This window comes from Halictus rubicundus, chromosome 2, assembly GCF_050948215.1.
Source record: "Halictus rubicundus isolate RS-2024b chromosome 2, iyHalRubi1_principal, whole genome shotgun sequence".
NCBI lineage: Eukaryota > Metazoa > Arthropoda > Insecta > Hymenoptera > Halictidae > Halictus > Halictus rubicundus.
The window spans coordinates 21,521,827-21,546,850 of NC_135150.1; the positions used below are offsets into that span (position 1 = coordinate 21,521,827).

At 43.2% G+C, this 25,024-nt stretch overlaps 1 protein-coding gene across 8 annotated transcripts in view; it reads right to left on the reverse strand.

Annotated features, from left to right (window-relative positions):
- Syn1 (Syntrophin-like 1) overlaps window positions 1–25,024 on the reverse strand; it is a 566,536-nt gene that overhangs the window by 55,073 nt on the left and 486,439 nt on the right. The window lies entirely within an intron of this gene.

Genomic DNA, 25,024 nt, shown 5'->3' on the forward strand with positions numbered 1-25,024 from the left:
CGATTACCTCAAGATTATACCATGGATTTTATACATTCACAAAGCACGGTAAGATACCTTAAAAGATCTTTAAAGATCTTTAGAGATCTTTATATTCTTTAGAATATAACCGAAGAACTTCTGACGAACTAAAGAACTCTTGCTGTAAATTAATCTCCAAAGATTCCCCTTAAAGATTCGCCTTCATTTAATTTAAATAACTAATAATTATAAGAGATCGCTCACCGCTCTTTGCTGAAAGGTTTCTCATCGGATATTGCTGCATCGTTTCTTTGACGCTGAAAAGCAACTTTGTAGGAAACTTTCCTCCTCAAAGAGCCTGAAAGCAATTTTATTACGAGCCAGGCAATGTTTCGCGAACAATCGAACGTTTCCAGGAGCATATTCCAAGAGAAATTGATCTAGATCGTTGCGAATTTTCCAACGTATTCACTCGTATCAAATTCGATTTTGTCCCTTCGCTGATAGCAGAAAAACCATCCCCGTATTCCACCCTCAATTTCTCATTGAACGAAGTCTACAAAAATCAGTTTTCAATTAATCTAATCGCCCTAGTAAGGCTTGTGCGTTAAATAAAACTCAAAACATGATTGTTACACTGGTCAACATCTTCTTGATAATAAAAAAAAATGCACTCTAGGTGCACTTCGAAATGCATTCTTTTTAAAAATTTATTTTCCGATCACTGATATTAACTCTTTGCACTCGCCTGCACTCAGGCGCCACTAAAAATGACTACACTACGACTCAAAGTGAATTCAACAGTAAACATCGTTGTATGCAATAAATTGCGAAAAGCTCAACCGCGATACGAACAAATACTAATTTCGCATGGGCAACATGAAAAATTCGACGAAAATATTCAAAATGAGATTTTCGAATTCTGAAATCGAAATAGCTTCAAGTACAAAGGGTTAAAAGTCTGTACGCAATTTCGTTTCGAACCGAGCATTGTTTCGTATAGGATCGGACGTTCCCAGGAACATATTCCAAGAGAAATTGATATATCTCGATCATTGCGAATTCTCCGACGAATTAACTAGTTCGGGGGCTGAATACTCGTATCACCGGGCTCCATTAATAATTCCCATTCGCGAAATTATTGCCGGATGCCGGGCTACCAATGGAAATCGATCGCGACATAGATAATACTATTGCTCGGCGACGATTCGAGCGAATCGCTAGCGAATCTTGGCCGGTCGCTGCATTCGCAGGTGAATCCGGCGTTCTAATATACCTTCCATTAGCACCGTCAAGCCATCAAGCAGTTGAATGACGCCTGTTTCGGTCGATACGGCCCGCTGGAAACTGTCCCCCGTCGGATAATGGTCGCGGGTCAACGCGGGGGGCCGATGTTACGCTCCTGGTTCGTGCTTTTAAGTAGTAAACTTTGGTAATTGTCGGACGACGAACGGTACGAGGCTGTTAGCCGGCCCTCGGCCGAGATACTAGCCGGCTGGTGTCGTTGCCTGATCCAGTCTTCATCCCTTTTCCCGGCTAAAGAGTGCTAGGGGTGCGTATCGCCGACGTTACAACTCCCTCAGAGTTATACGACCTTGGAATCGTAAAAATTCTTACTGAATTATTTTCGAAGCATCGTTCGCTTCTTTGTCGGTGGTTGTTTCACTCTTCGAGGTGGTATAAACCCCTTCATCCTCTGCCACCCCTATTTCACCCCCTCTTTGACATAATTGACAATGTAACCTTTTTTGGTTTTATAAATCAAATCGGTATGAATTCGGGAAATGTTACTGGGCAGAAAAATTCAAAACATTGTTCAGTTCCTTGACAACGTTTTCGAAACCCTACAGGATCATACAATCTTTTCAATAATAAAATATTTTATCGTATTTAACTGTCAATTGAATAAGTAGAAATAAAGGAAAACAGTCAGACATATTAAAATTATGAAAACGCGATTTGCCAGGTAGATTAAAATTTGTGTAACTTTCTAGAACATTATGAACCGTTTTCTGAATATTTCTTTACCCCCTTAAAAATTGTACACTCCTCTTAAAAATTGATAATCATCGGTAGACTGATCTTTATGCCAATTAAAATTTGTATACATCAATTGCAATCTGTAGGAGGTGAGTCAAAATTTATTATCCTCATTAATAATTTTTCTGTGCTAAAAATAGAATATTCTTTTAACTGTTTTGAATTACACCTACTCATGTTTGCCACAAATGCATGATCACTTCCGACTAATCATCGGGTAGCAAGCATGCCATTCAATGTTTAGTTCCAATAACTACAATGGGATAAAATGAAAGCCCATACAAAGTGCTACAATCCTTACAAAGGCTTAAGAAAGGGTTTTCGAAAAGAACGCATGGGGTAAATCGTCAGGTTCCTCGTTGAGCATTAAAATTGGACGTGAGAACTCGTGACTGAACAATTACGAAGGCCTCTATTAGGCCAGGAAGGCTACCCTCTAGCGAAATCGTAATCCTCGAGCCGAGTTCGCCGCGCGTTTCAAACTCGAATTCCGACTTTTGAAGAGGGTGTGGGTGAGAGTGTTGCGCGCTCGTAAATGTCGCGATCCCCTGGAATCGACTTAAAATGAGCCGGAGAACGTCCGCGACTCCGTTCGTGCATCCGTTATACAACATATGCACACGCGTACGGTTGTTTCGCTCGTTGAACTTCCGGCGCGAGGCCTACGAAGTTCGGTGAGTGCCGTTTAATGAGAGCCGACCCGCCGTCACGTACCCGTTCGCGAAATTGCGGAGGTTTTCGGGAACCGGGCTCCACTGCGAACACCGTATAGCCTACATCGCGGAATCGTAAATGACGCTATTAAGCACGGTAAATTATTCTTTGGTAGTTTTCTTTCTCGAAGAAAGGTTTGTCGCTGTGTTAAAACAAAGGGAATGAAAAATGATCGTTGGAAATATTGGAAAATATTGCGGCAGTTTGAAGATAAACTTGGAGCGAGTAGTAGCTCCTCTTTATGGTCAGACCTCCTGGTCGTTGAGTTAGCGCTTTATGCGAGCGAAATTGATGGAGGGAAAGAACAATCAAAGTGTGCCGGAAGAATCTGCAATAAAAAGATCCGCGAATGGATAGAATTGTTGGCAAAGTTTGGGAGCAAATGGTGGAAGTAGTAGGTCATCTTTAGGGTCAGATGGAGTGGCTTCGTTACTGTGTTACTGAGCGAAATTGGTGAGAGGAAATGTGAGGATAGTTTACGAAAAATCAACGACGAAAAGAATCCAGACGAGTTAAAATTGTTGGAGAAATCCAGAATTATGTGTGAAGCGAGTAGTACGCCCTCTTTACGGTCAGACATGTGTGTACAATGGGAAATAAATGAAAGAGAGGACAATCGTAGCATATAAAAAATGGAATAGGGAAAGCTAAGGGGAATAACTCGGAAAGGATAGAGAAATTTAAAAAATGAAGTGTGGTCGAAGTAGTAGGTCCTCTTTATGGTCAGGCATATTTATTCTTTTAACATCCAGTTGCAGGAAAACGAATAAAACCGAAAGTAGTGTAAATATGCGAAGAGTGTGCAGCAGATTGAATCTAGAAAAGTGATTAGAATTGCGAGAAACCCTTCATTACAAGCGTCTAAGTAGTATATCGTCCACATAGTCCGACCACACACAACAATCCTTGTAGTCTTCCATTAAAGGAACAATTCAGTGTTACAGTGAACTACGGGTGCACGATAATGTTCGAAAGATTTAAAACAAGGGTTCTAACAACCGCGGACGCTTCCCGTCCGACTTTAACGTCCACCTACTACTTAAATCTACGGTTTAACCATGGAATTTACAGTTCGCTGTACATCACGTCGCGCCAGGTATTCTAATCTCTGTTAGATCCCGACAACCTCCAGTAAATCCCCGACTACCCTCAATCTGATATCGCTTACATCTTCACCCCCATTATCACTAAAATTACAGTTGAAGCTCGGGGCCGGGTCTGGCGCAACTCAATCCGCCGCGCTGGTTCTACTATAGTCGTCTGAGAGCGGTTGGTCACGGTTTACTTCGGGGTCGAATATCGTTCGGGCTCCGCGATTATTCCGGCCGCAATGCCGCTTACGGTGTGTCCGCTATTACAGGACTGTAACTACTTCCTGGAAGGACTGTTTAAGCCGCGGACCACTTTGCGCGCGGCGACGGTCTATTCCCATCGCGACTATTTTGCATCCAATATCGCCGGGACCGCAACTAGTTTGCCTCGTAACGATGTCCCAGCTCGTTACGATTTCGCCTCGACAGACTCCCCGAGACTGTTCGGTGTCCGATAACAGACGGACCATAGCGCGCCACTTTCGCCACGCGGAAATCCAGCGAAACCGCGAATTGATCTTTTATCGGGGCTGGAACAGTTTTTTGATGGTGTGAAATTGACGGACAAATGCCTCTCGTTCTCTCGTTCGCGAGGGAAGGGAATGGTTGGAACAGTCCCTGGAGATGGGAGCTTAAGCGAGCTTTAAAGCCGCGCCCCGCGAAAAGTATCGCGGGCTGGGGAGCAATCTAGACATTCGAGGGAAGTTCGCGGGAGACTGTTTGTTTCAGATTCGTGGGACACGGGATCATCAGGCCGGCATTTATCGGCGCAGAAACTAACTTCCGCGACTCGAGCCCCGTGCGCCTCCACTGTCCCGCGGTGCTCGTTAAAACGGATGTACAGGGTGTCTACGAAAACCTTCGGACAACCTGACAGGATCCACTTTGTAAGCAGACGTAGCTTGGAAAGAATGTAATAAGTAGACTGCGGATCTCTATGCAAAATAAAATGTTTGGCATCAATTGCAATTCACAGGATACGAATATAAGTTTCTTTCTTCCTTTAATCATTTTAGTAAGCTTAAACCAATACAGCGATGTTCTTAAATTCTTTTAATCTGTCTCATTTAATTTGATCCCACTCATTTTTTATAAATGCATAAAATCTGCAATCTTGATTTAAGTCTTTAAGAAAAACGAACTAGATGAAAATTCAAATACATACATTTCTGATTCTTCAACCTGGTTCTCTTGAATTTTGTGCATTTTATCGGTTCAGATATTTCTACCGAGTGTAGACGCTATTTTTGCAACTTACACTATACAGGATTGTAGATAAAAGTCTTCTCTGCACAATGAAGCCATAAAAATTGATGTACGATTTTCTCTCGCCGTTTTATTGCGCTTTGAATGGAAGGTGTGCAGTCGGTATTAGAATAATCCAAGATACACGGTGAGTAGGTTGGAAAAAAAATCGTATATCAAATTTTATGGCTTAACTGTATATAGAGGACGTCAATCTTCGAATACATAGTCAGCAGGAAATAAATAAAATTTGTTAAGGTCTAAGACTAAATGTTCACTTCCCTGCGTATTCTCCAGAGTAAAAAAATTTTTTTTTACAAAATCAATTTAAGGATGTGAAAGTAGAGACTTCACCCTTTAATTTGAACCTGTACTGATTGTTGTATGATTTTTTTTCACAAAGTTACAATAACTTAAACATCGACACCTCCTGCTTCAAAAGTTTAGTGATCCAGTAATCATAATTAAGAGTGTGTTTTATATTTAAAACATTTTTAACGCATTTATGAGAAAAATGGGTGGGTTCACATTATAATAGAAAAAAGATAAAAAGAGTTTCAAAGTATCAACACACTATATGAAGTCCATTAAAGTTATTAAAAGAGGAAAGACATTTTTGTCTCCAACAATGTACAGTATATTCAGCCTCTAAAATCAAGAACATTTTGTTCCCTAGAAATCAACTCGTCTATCTTCAGAGTTGCCGAATTAAAGCGGCAGGCATAAAACCAAAGCTATGTAAATCGCGTTAAGTTGCAGCCGGCGAACGCTGCCAAAGAAAAATCGCGAAACGATGATCCACACCTATAGCACAACGTATCACGTCCTAAGAACTCGTATCCATTAATATTCCACGGAAAAGCGAAGCCTGACGTGTCGCGCGACATAATCGGGAAAACGCGAGCGGACAGCACGCGGCGCCCGGGAAAATTATCCGGAATTTACGAGCGGCCGCGATTAATAATTAGGGCGTACGTATGCGCGGACACGATGTACGCACGGATTCGAATGGTAACGCGAAAGTGTGGCCCTTAACCCGTTTGTCCTGCATTGCCCCTAATCCTGGCAACTAGCTATGCGTCAGGCTGTGAGCTCAGAATAGGGCGCGTGTCCGCTTGCGCGTGCTCGCCGGACAGGAAGCTTGCCGGAGCATTAAGTATTACGCAGGGTGGATCCTCCGGTGGATCCAGAACAAGGCTCTCCTCTCTTAGCTGGTTATTAATTCCAGGGCCCTTTACACCCTCGCGTGCCGAGCCGGTTGCCTGGAATTGTTATTTTACGGCCGGCGTAAAGATTAGGCGAAATTAGCCCGGATGATTTAGCGCCGCTTCCAAATCTTTTCCGCCTGTTCCGCGGAAGATGGAGGGCAGATTAGATGCCGGATACGGCCCTCGCACCGGTATCGGCTGGCTACCAATGAGCTGGCGAGATCTACGGTCGTTAAGGCGACTCCTCTCAACTTAATTCCAGCCGTTCCCGGCGCCCAACGACGTTTAAACGACGCTTCCGTAGCTCACGGAAAGGACAAGGAAGAATTGTGCGCAGGATTGTTTGCCGTCCTGCAGAGCCCTTGAAATCACCTGGGACCACCGTTGGTAGCACGCTGATATCTCAGAAACGGGTCTGGTTGGATATCCTAAGTGATATGTGCAGATTTCAGTCAGACGGGTTTGATCGAATGTGTAGATTTGGGATTTAAGAAGCTCAATTTAATTTACAACAGTGTACAGTTTGTGGGGATTGTTTTATTTTGTTCTGTGTGGACTGATTGAATGCTTGGTCTGACCGTTGATCGCTTGCACTACTTGCTTAAGCATTGAATTGAGTATTCTCAAACATTTACTGAAAGCTGTGGTCTAACTCAGCTTTCTAGACCAAGAACAAACCGTATCAAGTGCATTCATACTAATGCATAATATACCCACTGTAAGTAGTATATACAATTTTTTATCAGACATGTCGGATGAAAAATCTAAATTTAGAATTTGACACTGACACTGTGAAAATGTTTGAAAATTGTTCGCCCGACTATCTATACTCAGTACTACTTGCCTAGGCATTTAGCCTAATACATTAAAAGATTTATTTAAAAGCTTTGCTCCACTCAACGTTATTAGAACCGAGTACAAGCTTCCCGCAAATTCTTAACGCTCAAGTTTCTTAAATAATGGATACCGTCTAACCAGAGAAAAGAACCACTACTACAGTCAGATTTAAAGTTGAACTTCTATCGATCATGAATAATCGTCGAGCTGCATTAAGCAAACCGCTTGCTCTTTATCTCCAAGCACTACGAGAGATTTAATATTAACGGATGGTTGATTGATTTTATAAATGCAGTAGCTTTGCAGTAGCTCTCGATGCTATAGTCTATACAGACAACGAAAGGAGAGAGAGAGAGAGAGAGAGAGAGAGAGAGAGAGAGATGGAGTATGGAAATAGAGAAAGGTATTTTCGCCGGTTTTTTCCGTGGTGCAATCGATCGTGACAAATTCCGTGATACTATGGATCTAGATTTATCGTTTCAAGCCTTCCCTCCCCCCTACCGCTCGAGGAAGGATCCACGATAATATAAATGTAAAGTGGATCGAAGATTATCGAACAAGCACGGAGAAACGGCGTCAGAAATTCCTGTCGAAATCCCCCGATAACCCAGTTTCCCGGGCGCGCACGTGGACTTTTCCCATTTCCCATGTACCCGCTATATATCTCGGGGCTACGCTCGTCCCTACAGGCTGATCCATGTAACAAGAGCAGCCCCGCGTCACTGCGTAAATATTGATTTTATCGGAAACCATTGCGAACGGAAGCGATACGATTAATGAACTCCTACAGGCTGGAAAAACACACGGCTGACCTCTCGCCCTGCCATGAAACTATATCCTTTTCCGATTTATCAACGCCTGCGCGTCTTGAAATCACAGAATCCGGAATTCAATTTCTGGCCGACTATTGGCCGACTTGTACCACTAGCCCGGTCGTTGCTTCACTCGTATTACTTGTCCTATCACTCAAACGGTACTACAAGTCCCATTACTCCGTGATTTATACTACTTGTTTGTCTATTGGTCGATTTGTACCATTTGTCCGAGATATGGTTGAACCGTACCACTTGCCGGAATGTTTAAACGATTGTTACTTTGTCGAAAAAAATCGTAGGACAATGTGCTTGGGCTCATTTTAAAGGGTGAAAATTCTACTTTATATTCTGTAAGTTGTTTCATTTTTGTAGAGGCTTCTGTGCTTTAGGGAATAGACGAAACGGTGAAGAGCAGTCTCATAATTATTGCGATTTTAACTGTTTCTACGAAGTTTGAAAAATTTTGCTTGCGACTTAAACTACCTGAGATTTGTAGTTCGATGTTTCTTCTTTACAAACGACGCCATAAAATTTGATGCACGATTTTTTATCACCGTTTTATTACACTTCGAATGGAAGGTGTGATGTTGAGATCAGAATAATCCAAGATACAGTACAGAGTGTATCTTGTCTTGTTGAACTATTGCTAGACCCATACTACTTGGCTCGATTTATGTTACGTTCTGACTATGGCTGACCTACTTTACTTAACATCGTCGTCAATTGGTCCCACTCAATCCTGCCTGGAACGACAGTTTGTAACATAATATTGGGTTATAACATAAATAAGTTTGGTTACGAGTACAAATACGTTCTAACTTTAACGGTTAAATTGTGACTACGTTGTTGATACACCTAACTGTGCTTTAGTACAAGCCACTTTGTCAAACGTTCTACAAATTGCCTCAAACAAATTCTGTACGTTATTAACAACCGTAACAGAATATGCAATACAATAATTTATATTGCGACCTAAAAAAGAAATCTAGAACGATGAGAACGCGGATAATTTGCTTCGCAGAAACTGTTTCCGGCGATACAAACACCTCTGCACGGTTAGAGGGTGGATTAGAGATTCTATAGTTTGTATTAGCCTGTATGCACCGGCTGGTGCAGTGTTGCATCGTTGCAGCGGCCGCAGGTAACCGTGCACCGTTTCCGTGTTGTACGCAAACGAGCGTCTAGCAGCTTCTTGGCGAGGCTCCGGTTTCACACGGCCTCCTAAAACTAACGATAACGAGTGACGTACGAGAGGCTTTTTTTCGTGCAGCTTCGCCTCGCCTATCGCGCGGACAATTTCGCCCCGTATCTTTGTGGGTCGTGCCGAGCCGAACGTTGTCGCGCGTTATACGACACGTCGGGATGTTACGTGCGCGACACCGGGATTGATAAGGTAATTTAATCGGCCGGGGGAACACGAATATTGCCGCCGCGCCCAAAACACAATGCCCTCACCCGGCCTAATCTCCATCCTCTAAATCCCAACAATTTTTGCTTTCGTAAGTGCCCGCCATTTGGCTCGGCCCACTCTCTAACTCACGCGTATCTAAACTTTCCTTCTTCTTCATAAAAGCATACGCTTGTACCGAGCTCTGTTATTATAGGGCCGAGAAGCTTTATACGAAATACACTTTTCTGAGTATGAATTATAAAGACTACAGTTAGAAGTACAGACAGATACCGCTCGCATGTTAGTGAGTTTAATATTTTAACATTGAACCCTGAACAGTATTACATTTTCTCAGACTGTATATGTTATTGTATATTCATGCATGATATAAACCATCAATATATATTAGTATAAAAAATAAGAATTCAAGTACATCCTATTTTTTAACAAGTGACCTTCGAATTTAACAAATCTTTTAGAGGTCTGAGATTAGTAACGCATCTAGCATCACTTTTCTATAAAACAATGTAAACTATTCGGTGCTCTACATCCTGAAATTGTCAAATAAATACCAGCAGATAAGAGTAGAACGCTAAACACTGTGAAAAACTGGTTTCAATCATTTCATAGTACAGTGACATTTAAGTGACTTCTAGAGCGCCCATTAAAGATCCATTGCACGGATTCGCACGGACGTCACGAAATCCGAGTTCGCCATAAAATTAACATCCTCACGACCTTGAATCTCATCTCCAATCCAGCAGTTCCCCGAAGATTGCACGCACACATACACCTTTCCAAACGCCTTCAACCCCGATTTTACGGGGCATATTCTTCAAGGATTTTTATAGGAGGATAAACGATTCGCTGCTAACTCCCAGAATCGCTCGATTTTCGTCCGCAGGCGATCGATCTATCGTCAGGTTCTAAGGAACGATTGCGCGAGGATAAAATATAACGCGACACTCGGGTTCCGCGGCGTTCGCCGTGGCAAATGTAGCGACACGCGTCATGCCTGTCCATTCTATCGTCCCCGGATAATTTATGTATTTTTCATGCGGCCCGGGCGTCCTCGTAAATTCAGAAAGCGAACGGTATTGTGAACCTCCCCGTTCGCCATCGGTGCCCGAGAAAGAGAGTCATATAAATTTCATCGTTGCCGAAAGGCGGTTTTATTTTTTTCAATGTCTCTCGCGACGGGAACGTCGTCGTCGTCGTCGTCGTCGTCTTTCTGCGAGAGCAGCGGAGGGACGGATTCTCGAGAGGATGGGCTGAAATCGGCGTCGAAGAGCCGACGCTCCGGCCCGTCTGAATAATGAAACGCCGGCCGGCGTCCGTCGACCGATTCATTATTTACGCGGACGTCCGCGAACCGAGGAAGGATTATCGTTCTGACATGCAGATTGTCCTGGCGAGATCGCACCGTTTCGGCCAACGCCGCGAGATAATTTATCGCCGGCCACGGCTCGATACGCTCTCTACCCCGTGATTTATTAAGATGTCCGACGGGCCCGCTCGATTCAAGGAGCGGGCTTCCAATTTTTTCCATAGGAAATTTAAGAGGCTCCGTAAAGGTTATGAGATTGCGGATTTTATGCTTTTATGACAAAAACGAGCAGGTAAAATTTAAAACAGTTGATGGATTGAGCGTATTTAAGAATGGTGTCCTTTTGGATATCGGGAAATTATTAAACAATGAAAGTTTGATTTGACTCATGTTGCAATTGATGTAGAGAATTTGTGTTTTCCATAAAAATCCACAGTCTAGTCGTTGTTTCATTGAAATCAGGAGATGGTCTGTTGTTAGTATTTGATGTATTGATATTGTGAGACGATCTCCAGGAGTATGGGCATGTATTAGTCAGACAAGCTTTAGGAGATTGTAGGGTCAGGGTTTGTATATTTTTAGTTAATGTAAAGTAGTGTGAGGATTGTATTTTAAATTGATCTGTGTGATTGTTTGTACTCTTAGTCTGACCATTGATGGCCTTTTCTACTTCCATAGACATTTAGTTGAATATTTATATACATTCGTTATCTATTATGACCTTATTACAATTTTCTAGGCTGAGAAGAATTTTTTGTCATTATTGAATGACTCTACGTAGTATGAGCATGCATTAGTCAGACAAGATTTAGGAGAAATGTAGAATTAGGGTTTACACATATTCAGTGTTAAGATTGTGAGAATACTTTCAACTTATACTATATGATTGGGTACGTGGCCTGATCAGTAGTAGCTTATACTACTTGTTCAGAGATTTAATATATTATTTTAGGATATTTGTTCGATATTATTCGAACGAGAATTAGAGATGGTTTATCGTATTATTTCCATTCAATTGCTGTACATCATAATTCCAGAATGGAGTGTAATTGTTGTCAACAGAGCGCTTTCAACCACAGTCATAGTACTCCCACTGTGACGTATTAGCATTGTCTTCGCTCTGGTCAGCCCCTTTGAGCTATTGACAACGCTGTCCTCAATTGTCATCCTTTTCAATCTGCTCCGTTGAATTTCCATTGGGAGCCATGCGGGTTTATGTTTACACTCGAAATGGTAGTTAGTGTATTATCTCGAAAGTGTCTAAATCTGTCACGTGGAATAGTGAACAATGTGGCCTAAAATATATTGTTTCTTTATGAACAATGACTGGGTATGCAACTTCGGATATCGACTTCAAGATAAATGCAGCTGTCTAGTAATCGACTTGTACTACTACTATCTCTATTTAAATGAATGCTCGATTTGCACTATTTATTTGATTAATAATTGATCTGTATTAAGTATATAATTAATGTCTAACCACTGCTTGTTGGCCTGATAATTGAGCTGTACTACATGTCGGATTAGTAATTGATCTTGCAATGAAATATATTATAATTAATTAATTTCGATAATACAATAAACCAGGGATATGCAATATCCACGAACAAAGTGCATTTTAGCTCAAATTCGAGCCAGAGGTGCCCGAGTTCAGCCGCCGATTATCGCGCACGAATATGTTAGGCGTTCCGTCGTATTTTATTATGGCGGCCAGCTAATAAAACAGTGCCTTGGATTTCGCCCGGCTGCATTAACTCTCTGGAAAAACGCGTGCAAGCACACGGCATTCGCTCGCGCGGTGCCTTTATTACGGTCGGATTAATTAAAATGCACTTAAAGCGGAGTATCGTTAATTTTAGCACAGTGATTTAATAGCTGCTCGGCTTTGGATTTAATCTAACGCCGGTTAGACCGTTGGCCAAATGGCTCCGCGTTGTTGCTGTCGTTCCAGCAGTGTTCGGCTTCGCTTCCATTGGATATAATGACGATCCAAGATTAGGGTAATTGAGCGAGCTGTTTCCGAATCTTTCTGGTTCAAAATTTAAGCCAATTTTACTGTTGCGAGAGCTTTCGCGAGTCCTCGGTCCCACAAATCGATTTTATGATATATTTCTACGTTGTATTCCAGGAAGAGAAGTAGTACGAGTCAGCCATTAATCAGGCCAGCAGAATGAATTCATGGTTCATCAGATTGGTAGTGTAAGACAGTCTTTAGTCATACAAGCTGTATAGACCAGGAACCAATACAAGGAAGTAGAATATATCGATCATTTCCGAAGCAAAAATAGTGTAAATCAGTCGTTAACAATAAAAGTAGTACATATCAAGTACTAGCCAAGTAAGTGGTACACGTCAACCATTAGCTACGCAATTATAGCACCACTTAGGCTTTAGTAAAATACGTAATACGTAGTAGAGAAGCCAGGAAAGTAGTACAACTCATTCAATTGCGAGGAAGGAAGTAGTACATGACAGTCGCTAGTCAAACTGGTAGTCTATTTAAGTCAACAATCGAACCAATAGTATAAGAAGAGAATGAACATCAACCGTACAAGTAATAAATCTCGTTCGACGCTCTAGCTAGTAGTATAGGCTTCTGACTAACCAGACAAAGTGGAAAAAGTAACGAGCGAGGACCAATATTATTTAATCCAGAAAATACAGTAAACCATCAGAGGAACAATTTCAGAGAAACAAATGGGATTCCCAAAGGAGACAAAAGAGTTCCAACAGGAAAATCGAGATCCGTTTCCAGCGAAAGCGAGCATCCAAAGAAACTGGAGACAGAAGATCCAGAAGGAAGGAAAGCAGTTAGAGCTTTCCGATCGTCCTGCGAAGAGATTCCCGAAACGGATGGGGGGGAAATCTTGTATAAAACGAGGGAGGGGGGGGGGTAAATAACAGAGGTAGGGTAAATCGCGTCGAAGGGATAAGGAGCCCTAAATTCCGCGCATGGAATAAAATTCCGAGCTCGATCGGGATCCGGAGGCGAAAGCTGGCGCGCGGGCCGCGTTATCGTCCATCTTCCGGCTGGATTACGACGCAGGGACCGTGTTTCTCTTGTCACCAAAGGGCGGAAGGGTTTGGGAGGGCGACGTGGGCCCTGTCCTTCCTCGGCTAGACACTTTATCGGCGGCCGTATATACGAGATTAGAGGGGACGTGATTCCAGGACCCTGACACGCTCGGACCTCGCGCGTTTATTTGTCCTTGCGAACCGCCTGCGAGGATTCAATATGTGAACTCGATAAATTTATCGCCGTTCCCACTCCTCCCCTCTGCCTCTCTCCTTCGTCTCAGAAAAAAAGTTGCTAGGCAGTGGTTATTGAAAATCATGGAGGAAGTGAAATAAATTTTGTTGTGATTTGCGAATAATAAACGGAAGGAAACCGAAGGGTTAAAGGGCTTGAAATTAGACTGAACTTTGATTAGGGAACTTAGATTGATTGGGCTTGAGATTAGACTAAGATAATTGTCTCCATTTGTTCTTCATCGATTACTACAAACAGAAACCAAATATCAATTTCTTTCTTTACTAATTTTCATGAATTCAGAATATTATATAGATAGTTTTAAATTCATTTGACCTGTTTTCAACCTCTTTCAAATTTCACCCACGTCGTCAATAATTGGCACGCTTGCCATTAAAAAGAAGACTAGACTTATGGGACGACGTAATACTTTACAAACGAGAGAAAGCCATTTATTTCGATCTCTTAGACTGCGGGTTTTGTGCAATAATGATAAAAATGGGTAACTGGAATTTAAACAGTAGAATGAAAAGAATCGAAGAGTGTCGACATATTTGGTCCTCCGAACAGCATTGAAGAAAGAAACAAATTTTTATTCGGTTCCAGTGGCTTGTAAGTACTGAAGAAAATTTTCATTTTGTGCAAAAACCCGCAGCCTATTGTCATTCAAAGAAAATTGTGTCCCAGCTGTTCACCGCTGATCTGAAACGCTCATCCAGGCTGTTTCGTGCAACGTCCCGCGGCTTTCCTTCCGCGGGAAGATTTCGTGTTATTCTGGTCCCATAGCGCGTCGGTACACACGTCGGCAAGCGGCCTCCGCTTTGTGGCCGAAGCCACCGGCTCCGAAATCCCCCTCGGACTATTGGATTCCCGGATTCCCCGCTCGAAAGCAACCTTTCAAGCCGGCACAAGCGGAGGAAATGCGGGAAAAATGTTTGAGGAATTAGATCTCGGGCCGGGGCCGCCCGCGAGTTCGATTCCCGTGAGTGGAAAATTCTTCGGCCTTTGAGACCGCCCCTGGAATCATCTGTGCGATTCCGAATGTGTGCAGACGCGCTTTCTTTGAGACATTTTTTCCCCCTCCTCGCTTTTTTCGATTCGATACTCTTCGCCGGAATCTTGCGCGCCGCGTGAGAAAACGCGATCGCTTCGACGTTGTGCGTCGTCCGTGCTTACAATCGTGAAATACAAACGTTATGAATTTCTCGAGGTACTTCATTGTAGTTTGCGAATAGGGACGCACGTTTGATGTGACGGATCTTGTGTTCGGTATCGTGAATTTGTGTTGAGCTATTATCGAAGGAATGTATTAGTACTGTGCAAGATTTAAAAAATCTTTTAAGAATTGGGTGATAGACATTGCAGTTAAAGGTGCGATTTTTACAAAAGATTCTCGAGGAAGAAGAAGAGGTAAATACTTGCTTCACAGCATTTGTAATGGTACGCTGTCTACATTCATTGGTCTTCTCGTTGCACACAATGAAATGCCAGTAGGAATGTGATGGTTAGTAATTGATCTTGTAAGCAAAGAAGCACTTGTAAAAAGATACTATTTCTGAGGCTGATGTAGAAAAGGCAAAATATGCAGGAATGTGTCAAGTACTTTTAGCATCAAAATAGGATAAAATCTTGAATAAATGATAACAATAACATTCATCACACAATCTTCCCATTCTCCAACCAGGGTCTACACGACCACTTTTAAATGCCTCTTTCTAGCCTTTCTCCTATGATAGCAATTTTCCAGGACCATCTGTAGCTAGCAGGACCTCGGAGACAGTGTGATAGGACAGTGTAGCATCGCAGAAGCGGCGAAGGCGACATTACACGCGTTTGTTCGCGAGTAATCGCGACGCTTGCTGACACGTGTCCATTGTCTCCGGTCCGATCCACCCGCTGCCGCGGAGAATTCATTACAGAGATCCAATTTACAATAGCCGAGCAGTTCTACATCGCGGGAGAGGGACAGCCCGAGGGCGTGTAGGGAGAGGGGCGGCATGGGTGGTCCGGAGGGCGTTAATTAGTCCGGAGGCGGCTTGTTTGCAGGTGTGATTTACCAGCCGTTGATCTAGGAACTCGGTTCTCTCTCATATTATTTAATAAACGATCCGGTCGGATATTCGGAGCCACTTCCGGGGATAATCCCGGGGAACAGACCCGGACCCGGCAAGCCCGCCAGTTTATGGATTTTCCTGGTTAAACGTTGCGTTGTTAGCCGGCCGCGCTGATTACCAACGGCCCGAATAAATTGTGTTGTTATCAACGGCTGCATTCCCCGACGATTATCAGAGAAATCGGCCCCCGAGCCCCACGGTTTTATGAACTTTGCGTTACGTTTGGTTCCCAGCGAACCACGCTACGCACCAGTCGATAATTGCATCGAATACCAGCCGACTTCCCGTTTGTTTAATGCTATGCAAATGTTTTCTTCCGCGGCGAGCGACCCGGAAGAGGCTCGGAAAGGAAACGCGATGTTTTATTTAAAAGTTGTGTACCCCCAGCCCGCACTTGTTGCCACGTGTCGATGAGAGTATTGCGGTTTTCCGTCCTTTGGTTTTGGGGAAAATATTTATTCCGGATGCGAGCGTAACCATCATTTGGTTTGGTATAGGACTAGGTTGAGAATAGGACGGTTTGCTTGTGTGGTTTGATGGAACGAATCATGATGGAGGTAGCCTTAGGGGATGATAATTCGAGAAAGCTTTCAATGTACACGAGTAAGTATTGATTTTCTAATGTACATCTACCTAGAATCATTTTAAAGGACGAACCTTCTACTTTAACATACCTAAATTGTTTTTTCCAAAGAATTTTTTACAATGAAAAACACGTGGAAATGTGGAGGTTGATTTTTGCTCGAAAGTTGTATAAATTCAAGAGTCTCTACAGAGCTTAAAAAATTGTTATCCCAAGTGAAACTATTATGAATTTAAAGATTGAAGTCTCCCCTGCACGTTGGATCCATAAAATTTGATGTACGATTTTTTTCTGCAACGGTATACCTTGATCTACGATGTCTCTCGCGGCGTACCTTGAGTTATTCTAATACCAAAGCACATATTTCACTCAAAGAGCCATAAAATGGCAACAAAAAATCGCACATCAAATTTTAAGTGCTCGTTGTAAAGAAGAAACTTCATTCTTCAAACCTACCACAATCTGAACCGTGAAAATATTTTTCAAGCTCCGTAAACAATGTTGAATCTACAAAAGTTATGAAAAATAAATTACCTCCAATCCTACATGCATTTTATAGTTCAAAAGCATGTCCAAGAATAAAACATTTTAGGGGTCGGAAAGTAGAATTTTCAACCTTTCAAATGAGCCCAAGTACGTTGGAGTACGCCTTTTTTAAACAAAGTTACAACAACTCAAACATTCAGGCAAGTAGTATAGATCAGTCATAAATCAGAAAAATGGTGCAAATCGAACAGTAAGCAACTAAGTAGGATAAATCTCGCTGTAATGGGGATTGCAGTATAATTTGAATGATATGACGAGTAATATAAACGTTACAGTGTAACATGAGTCCACCGCAGATTTTTATCTAATTTATTGTCAAAAAATCACAACAGCCGAAAGTTTTAAAATCTTTCATCTACTGCTCACCTCCATCAAATTCATAAAAATGAATTGTTAAACAGCTTTTTGAGCAAAGGTAACGCTACTTAATTATCATGAACCAGTGATGCAAAAGCTATAAACATTGCTAACCTAATTAAGAACTACGAGTTCCGCGATGGACCAGATTTAACATAGAAATCTGTGTGAATTGAGCGAGCATTAAAGCCGAGTTTATTTCGCGGACAAATAAACCGCGGCGCGGTAACAGGCGTAACAAGCAGCTCGGAAACGTTTCTTTGGGGCGTTCAGGCATCGTCTGCGGGCAAATTCAGCCGCCGCGATTAATCGTTCGGTTTATCGATTGGGCGAAAAGAGGGCGTAATACCGCGAGCGTATTGTCGTTGGCGGCCCCCGTTATTCGGAATCGGATTTTCAAGCGGCGCGGACAAAGTCGTCGGTCGTATCGGATCGTTACGCGTTCGTCAATTGCCGCTCGTTAGAGCGCTCCCTCTCCCTCTCTCCCTCTCTCAATCTCCATCTCGTTCTCTCCAGCGATCGACTGGCGTTGATATCAACTGATTATTCGCGCGGCTCGTTCAAACAACGCCTCTCTGTTCGAGGAATGTCAGGAGCCGGGTTTCAGGGGCGCGCGGCCGTCGAAATTTCCGAAGGACACAAAGGGACCGCAATTAATCGCGACTGCATTGTTCTACCGCGAGACTGTTCTTTTTCCCTCGAAAAAGTTTTTCCACCCCGCTGAAAAACTAATCAGCCACCCTTTTTTCCCGCGGCGTCGATATTAAAACACGAACCCAAGTAGATTCTCCCACATCTTTTTATTTCTACACGAAACTCATGAATAGGAACCCTTAAGTAGCACTTAAAAGACGATACAACCCGAATATTAACATAGTTAAACAAAAATTGAGAGTCCATTGCATTGATCGTTATACGTTCCTCAGAGTACAGATTAAGGGAGCTGATTCAGTCTTGGATACTGTAAAACGATTGATTTCTTTCGGGCGCGTTGTAAGATGCATTTCTTGAAATTTTGAAATTATGAATGTAACCTAAACGAAGTACAAGCCACTCAAAATCGAACTGCAATCTAAATCCCGCTGTAATCAAGTGGGAAAAATAATTCTTCCCAGCATTGTTCAAAGAGAAGAAATTAAAATATAATTATTTCTTAACAGTTTTGCAATAGATTCATTTGCACACAGAAGGAGAAAATACCAAATGTTTTTAAAAAATCATTGGTCTTGAATTTTTGGGAGCTCTTGTAGAGGAGAAACATAGGCTGTTACATTTTTTAAAATCAATTTAGAAGCTCGCTTAAAGGTGAAACATAAGTCGTTGCACTTTTTAAGATCAGGTTGAAACCTCGCTTAGGGGTGAAATATGGACTGTTGCACTATTTAAGATCATTTTTAATGCTGGCTCAGGGGTGAAGCATGACCAGTGGTCGTTTTCCGGAAGCAAGGGCCATTTTTGACAGAAGGACGTCGCGAGGTGACAAACAATTCGGCACACGATTCATCCAGCGATTAACCATTAGCGGCTGGACGGTAATTTTCCGACACCGTGTCGACCGATTTTACAACCGCGTAAAGTACACGCAGAAACAATAATTACCCGGGGCATACGCGACGAGCATTATGTTTCGCACTCGCGGGATCAGCCCGCCGGCAAAACTGGCTCGCCAGCGCGCGCGTGCAACGATCGCGTTTACGCTTGAAATTAAGCTTGGTCTCTCTCTCTCTCTTCTCTCCTCTCTCTCTCTCTCTCTGGAATCCTCGTCGGTTTCCGCGAAAGCAATCCGCCACGCCGGTCCGCGCGAGTAATCGCTTGACGGCAAACAAAACACGATAAACACGCGTAATCCCCGCGCGATTAACCGACCCGGTAATCTCGAAACCCGCGTCACCTGCTCGCGGAATTCCTTGCCTCGATTTGTCTTCCCTGGTTCGATCATTAACCATTCTGACAACGTCAAAATCTGCTTTCCTCGTCCCACTCTCTCTCATCTCACGTCTCTCTCTTTCTCTCACTCTCTTTGCCTCTCTGAGGAATGAGGCAGAGAGCTACGCGCTTAGCTTGAAACAAATCTATTCTCTCGTGATTCCCTGATTTGCATTTTACTATTAATTTTCTCGGCGTGGCGACGTACAATTTCTAGTAGATATCCCGTAGGACCTAATTTATGATCCGGTGATAATTAATATCGCTCGACTGCGGATCTTTATCCTTCTAAAGTGTACACAGAATTTTTTAAGGCGCGAAGAGCATGTTTACGAATGTTGATAGTGTTTTGATTTGGTGCAAAATGTTTTCTGATTGAAAAATACAATTTTCCCTTTGCTTGAAATGTTTTACGATGATCGTTGGGAAACGAGTTGTGCAGATCTATTTGTTATGCTAAAATAATTTTCTTTCCCAAAATGTAGGTCTGGTCAGAATGTCTTCTTGTCTGTAGTAACGTTTGAAAGTAAGTCTCTATTCAATTAATTTTAGATGAAAGCATTCGGTCACGTTTCAGTTCATTCATTTATTTATATTTATTTTCAAACGAATTATCATGACTGAATTCAGAAGAGAATCGAGAAGAGCATTGATTATCGTGGTAAATTTAGTATTGACAGATTAATTTTATACATTTATTTTTACAAAGCCGATCGGCAAATATGTTCACACATATGTATGTTTAAAGCCAATTTGAATTTGTTGGAACGAAGCCGAATATAATGTGTACATTCATCATTCTGTCCGTAAATGTTGTACCACTTTTCAGTGCACTCATTAATTCATAATATTCATTCTGGTATATGATACCGCCGTTATACTGAAACGGAGAACGAGGAGATTTTCAGATAGCCTAATAAATCACTGTATTTTGCTGACACAACCGTCAATTCCTGTACCGAAGAGGGAAACGCGTTATTTCGCACATTCTCGTGCGACCGATTAACCTCACAGGATCCCGTCGATCGTTTCTCCTCGTTTCACGCGATATTGCTTGATTATTGGCCACGGATCTTCAAACACACCTAACCCGGAGACGATGACATACGCAAGCGCCCCGCGGGACGATTCCCGGACGATGGACGAAGGACGAAGGACGTAGCCGGTACTGGGCTACTGGCAATCAGATGCGTTAATGCCAATCAATTATGTGCTCGGTACCTCATCTCTCTCTCTCTCTCTCTCTCTCTCTCTCTCTCTCTCTCCCTCTCCCTCCTTCATCCCCGGCCGAGTTCCTTCGTTTGGTAGGCCATCACCGATATACACAATCCAACCACCCACCATACCGCCATCGGTGTGCTGGATATATTAGTTATCGATCTATTGGTTGACGGATCTAGACCCCCGTTCGATAGTCCCTCGCCTCGGTTTTGGGGGCCCTCCCTGTGGCCGGTGACATTACGCGATCGATAGAACTTGACCACCGATGTTGATATTGATATGTTTACGCAGGTTGATCTAACACTGTTCTGCAAACGTTATTTTTGGACAAACACGCGCAGCCGTAGCGGTCCTACTTCAGTAATTGAGATTCAGTTTTTCGACGTTCTATTGGTTACACGAGATCATATTTCCGAATAGCAGTGGTATATTTATGTGGTGTACACAATCTAAAATCATTCCTGTAGCCTTGAAAAAATCTTAGTAGATTCAATATCATGCATCCTTGTTTCGAGAAGACACATAAGAAAAATTCATAGAAGTCTTTGTATTGGAAACCATCCATAGAATTTATAATTTCATTGGTAGGAGATCTTCAATAATTTTTATTTAGCATGGTTATTGGTTAATGCATGTACAAAGTTTGCACTGTGTATATCGTCCCTTTTGATGCTCTTGGATATCCAGAATTATTTGCACGATTCTTGGATAACTCTGGTACATTCGTGTTCGTCCATAGTGCTCAACGCCAATCCAATCCTAGGAGACTTCCAGAAATTTTTAAACAATCTTTATCGATCATCCAACACCTGCACCAAAAATGTATAGCAATATCCAATGCTCCGAACCTCAAACATGCAAAGATGAACCAAATTGACAATCACCTGGATTCGAACCCGAGCACTCCCAGTGGCAAGCAACGACGCTACCCATCGGTTCACAGCGTCCTCCACCTAACAACTACATTAAACACCGTAATTATCGTGCTCCTCGTAGACAATCCCCAACGATTATCGAAACCTGATCACAAACAACTTACTTCCAGCTCCCGCAATAATTTCCCCGCATTCTACCAATACTTCTACGATTCAGCGATCCGATTTCCCTGTCCAGGAGCACTTGCAAACTGAATCACTTAGCGGAACGAATGGTCGGGCCCCGGGTACTTTTCCCGGGAACTCGCGGCGAACTTCGAGATCGCAGTTATCGCTCCCCATAGCTGCCATGAATAAAATGGTCTCGTTAGACGAGGCGTGTTCGCCGCGCCCCGCCGTTGATTGAGCGAAATCACGATGTTTGAAGTGCGACCCAAAAACTCGGCGCCCCCTCGTTCAGTTTAAAACTGGTCCAATTAGAAGGCCAGAAACATTCGATCAGAGGGTTCGTGGTGCCGCTTCTCCGCTTAATAGCTTCTCTCTCTCTCTCTCTCTCTCTTTCTCTCGGAGAGCATTCGCGTGGGAGGAACAGAAAGGGATTCACCGAAACCAGGCACAGAAGCGAGGAAGAAGATGAAGAAAAAGCAGTCGAGCACCCGCGGAAAGTCACGAAGATAAAACTTCTTCCGGGACTTTGAGCGAGTTCTCTTCTAGGCTGTTTCCCCGCTGCGAGTCGCGGTACTCTGCCTTTTTTTTCGCCAGAAGGGGGATAAGGAATCGTCGGTTAAATGGGTAATTGGTGTGCAAGTCGGCGGGAGGGAAAGGCGAGTAATTGTCGCGCAGTCGCGGGCTTAATTATCCGGAATGATCGGGGATCGTTAATTACAGGCACTCGGCGCCGAGTTCGCGCGGAGACAAACCTCTCGTTGATTTTCCGCCAGGAGTGCCGAGGAAACGAACCGATCGGCGGTGCTGCTCGCCTGAGCTGATGTTTGCCCTCTAACTTTCTTTCCTCGAGTCGAAACTCGAGACCGTTTTCTCCGACCGACGGCAACACCACCTCTTTTTCTTCTTCGTCTCGTTCCCCGAGCGTGAGAGGCTTGTGAATTATGCGAGAGGCTCTCTACCCGCGCCACCGCTCCGTGCCGTTCCGCGATAAGCCGCGCCATGGAAGATTGATCGCCTCGCGAAATTATTTCACGAAAGCGCCCAAGCCGTTCGAGGGAATTATGGTAACGAGAGCCGCCGCTGCACAGCCTAGCCGCCTCGGTTTTTCCGTAACGGCGGAATCTCTCGAGCGAGAGCGATACCTGATCGATAACTATTGTTCTGACCCGCGGGGCTGATTGTCGATGCTCGATAATCTTCGAGCTGTTTGTTGTGCTTGCCTGAGAAAGCCACTGCGGATAGTTGACAGACAGCCTTCCCCCGCCATTGGTTTAATTCGTTGAGCTGTTCTCTTGGTTTTGTTGTTGCTTGGTTCGTTTGATTTGTTTTGGTCGGCTGGAAAGTTCCAAGATGCAGATGATTTTGTGTGACACAAGACTTAGTTGGTTGGAGGTCATTTGAATGTCTTCATAGATTAAATATTATCCACAATTCTCTTTTCTTTGGATAATATATTACTCGATGTGACAGTTTCATTATTATTTTATTTTTTTCATTTTGATATAGTTGGGATATTTTTTAACAAATTCATCCTAATCTTCTTTAAGACCAGTTTTATAAGTACAAGGACTTCTAGCTCAAGAATTCTTGATTTTATTTTTGGTATCCAAGATACTGGTTAATTTGAATGACAGCTTTTGGTAAGTATCCACCTCCAATGAAGTGAATCCTTGGAAATCTTAGTAGATTCAATCTCATCCCAACTTTTCTTGGTTTCAATGGTAGAGGGACTCTAAGGAAATTTTGTTAACACTTGTATTTGGTCATCTCGAATGCTTGAGTCTAGGTTTCCTAATATAGGTACCAATCACCCAAACTGGAAATATCCAATGAAAAATCGGTAGATTGCAGTAGCAGCCGGGATTCGAACCTGAGCCGTCCGCGTAGAAGTCAGCGACACTAACCACTGATCCACGAAGTTGTTCAGACTACGACAACACTAAACAAGGTAACTATGGTGCTCTTCATAGACAATTCTTCATAGATATTTACTCAAATCCAAATATACTATTACTATTCACGTGTATCCTCCTCTGCATTATCGATGTTTGTTGAATACTCCTACATTATCATTAAAAGAGGAAATACATTTTCATTCAATTTTCGTGTCTCACAATCAGGTCGGAAACTTTCTCCTTTACCCAAAGATCCACAATCCGCCCATAAACAAATAAAAAATGGTCAGTATCAAATCTGTAACAAACTCGATAAAACCAGTCCATCAGATCAAACCACAGAAAACTAACACCACCGTCTAAAAGCGAACCGCTCGCCCGTCCGTTCTCGCAGAAAAATTCCTGGCAGGCCTCGGGCTCAAGCCGATTCTTCCGCGTTCATTTGCGTGTGAGTATCGCGTCGTCGAGGACGCATTTCCGTCGCCAGCGACGACGACGGGGCCCTGACTGTCGTTAAGAATCGCTCGGAGTTTCGCGCTGCCTCGCGATATTACGCTTCGAGACGCTTCCGTCGACGCTTTCGGGATCGTCGCAAATTGCCGGTATGCTCATGCGGGCTGTCGTCGTCGAGAGGACCGCGCGTCACCCTCCATCAGCGCGAAACTGCGCGCGAAAAGAGCAGTCTATCCGCTCTCCGAGGGCGAGAGGAATGCTCGGGAGCCAGACACGCTCCACATCTATTCCGCCCTTCCACTCACTTCGCCCTTAAACTCGACTCGTTTCAATATTTCCCCGTCTCTATCCTAAAATTGCTGTCCCCACCCCCTTCAGAGATCCTCTCATCCCCCCCCCCTCACCAGTGTCTCCAGCTCGTCCTTTTTCTCCTCTCGTCGTCCTTAATTCTTACTTCTACGTTTTACTAGCCCTTTTTCCATTTCCTTCGCTCAATCACGCTCCCTGACCCGTTTTATCAGTCAAAGCGACCCCGACGATTCTTGTCGTTGTTATTACCCCCTGTTGATTTTTCCTACCCACCCTCCGGTATCCTCACGACCCTCCGGGCCTCTTATTGGCTCCGCCCTCACCTTCGCGATATCGTACTCGTCTCCATTTCCGCTCGCTCCTACTTTTTATTTCCGTTCCGCCTGCAGCCGCGTCGAATCTTTTTCTGCTTCGTTTCTTTCACTGCTGGTAATATCCGTGAACATGTCCAGTGATCTACAATCTTGTTTTTAGCACGAACACTAATATTTTTTAGTCGAAACAGGCGCCGTGCTGCAAGGACGTGCATTGGTGCGACGCGTTGTTAAGAGAACAAAATATGCTCTTGTTGGATTTACGTGAGCGAAGTTAATTGTACAAACGATTATTTGTGTACAGTCATCGGATAATGTAAAGTATTAGAATAAGTGAAGAATGTGTTCCATTTCCGGCCATCAGATCTCGTATTCTTAAACAATT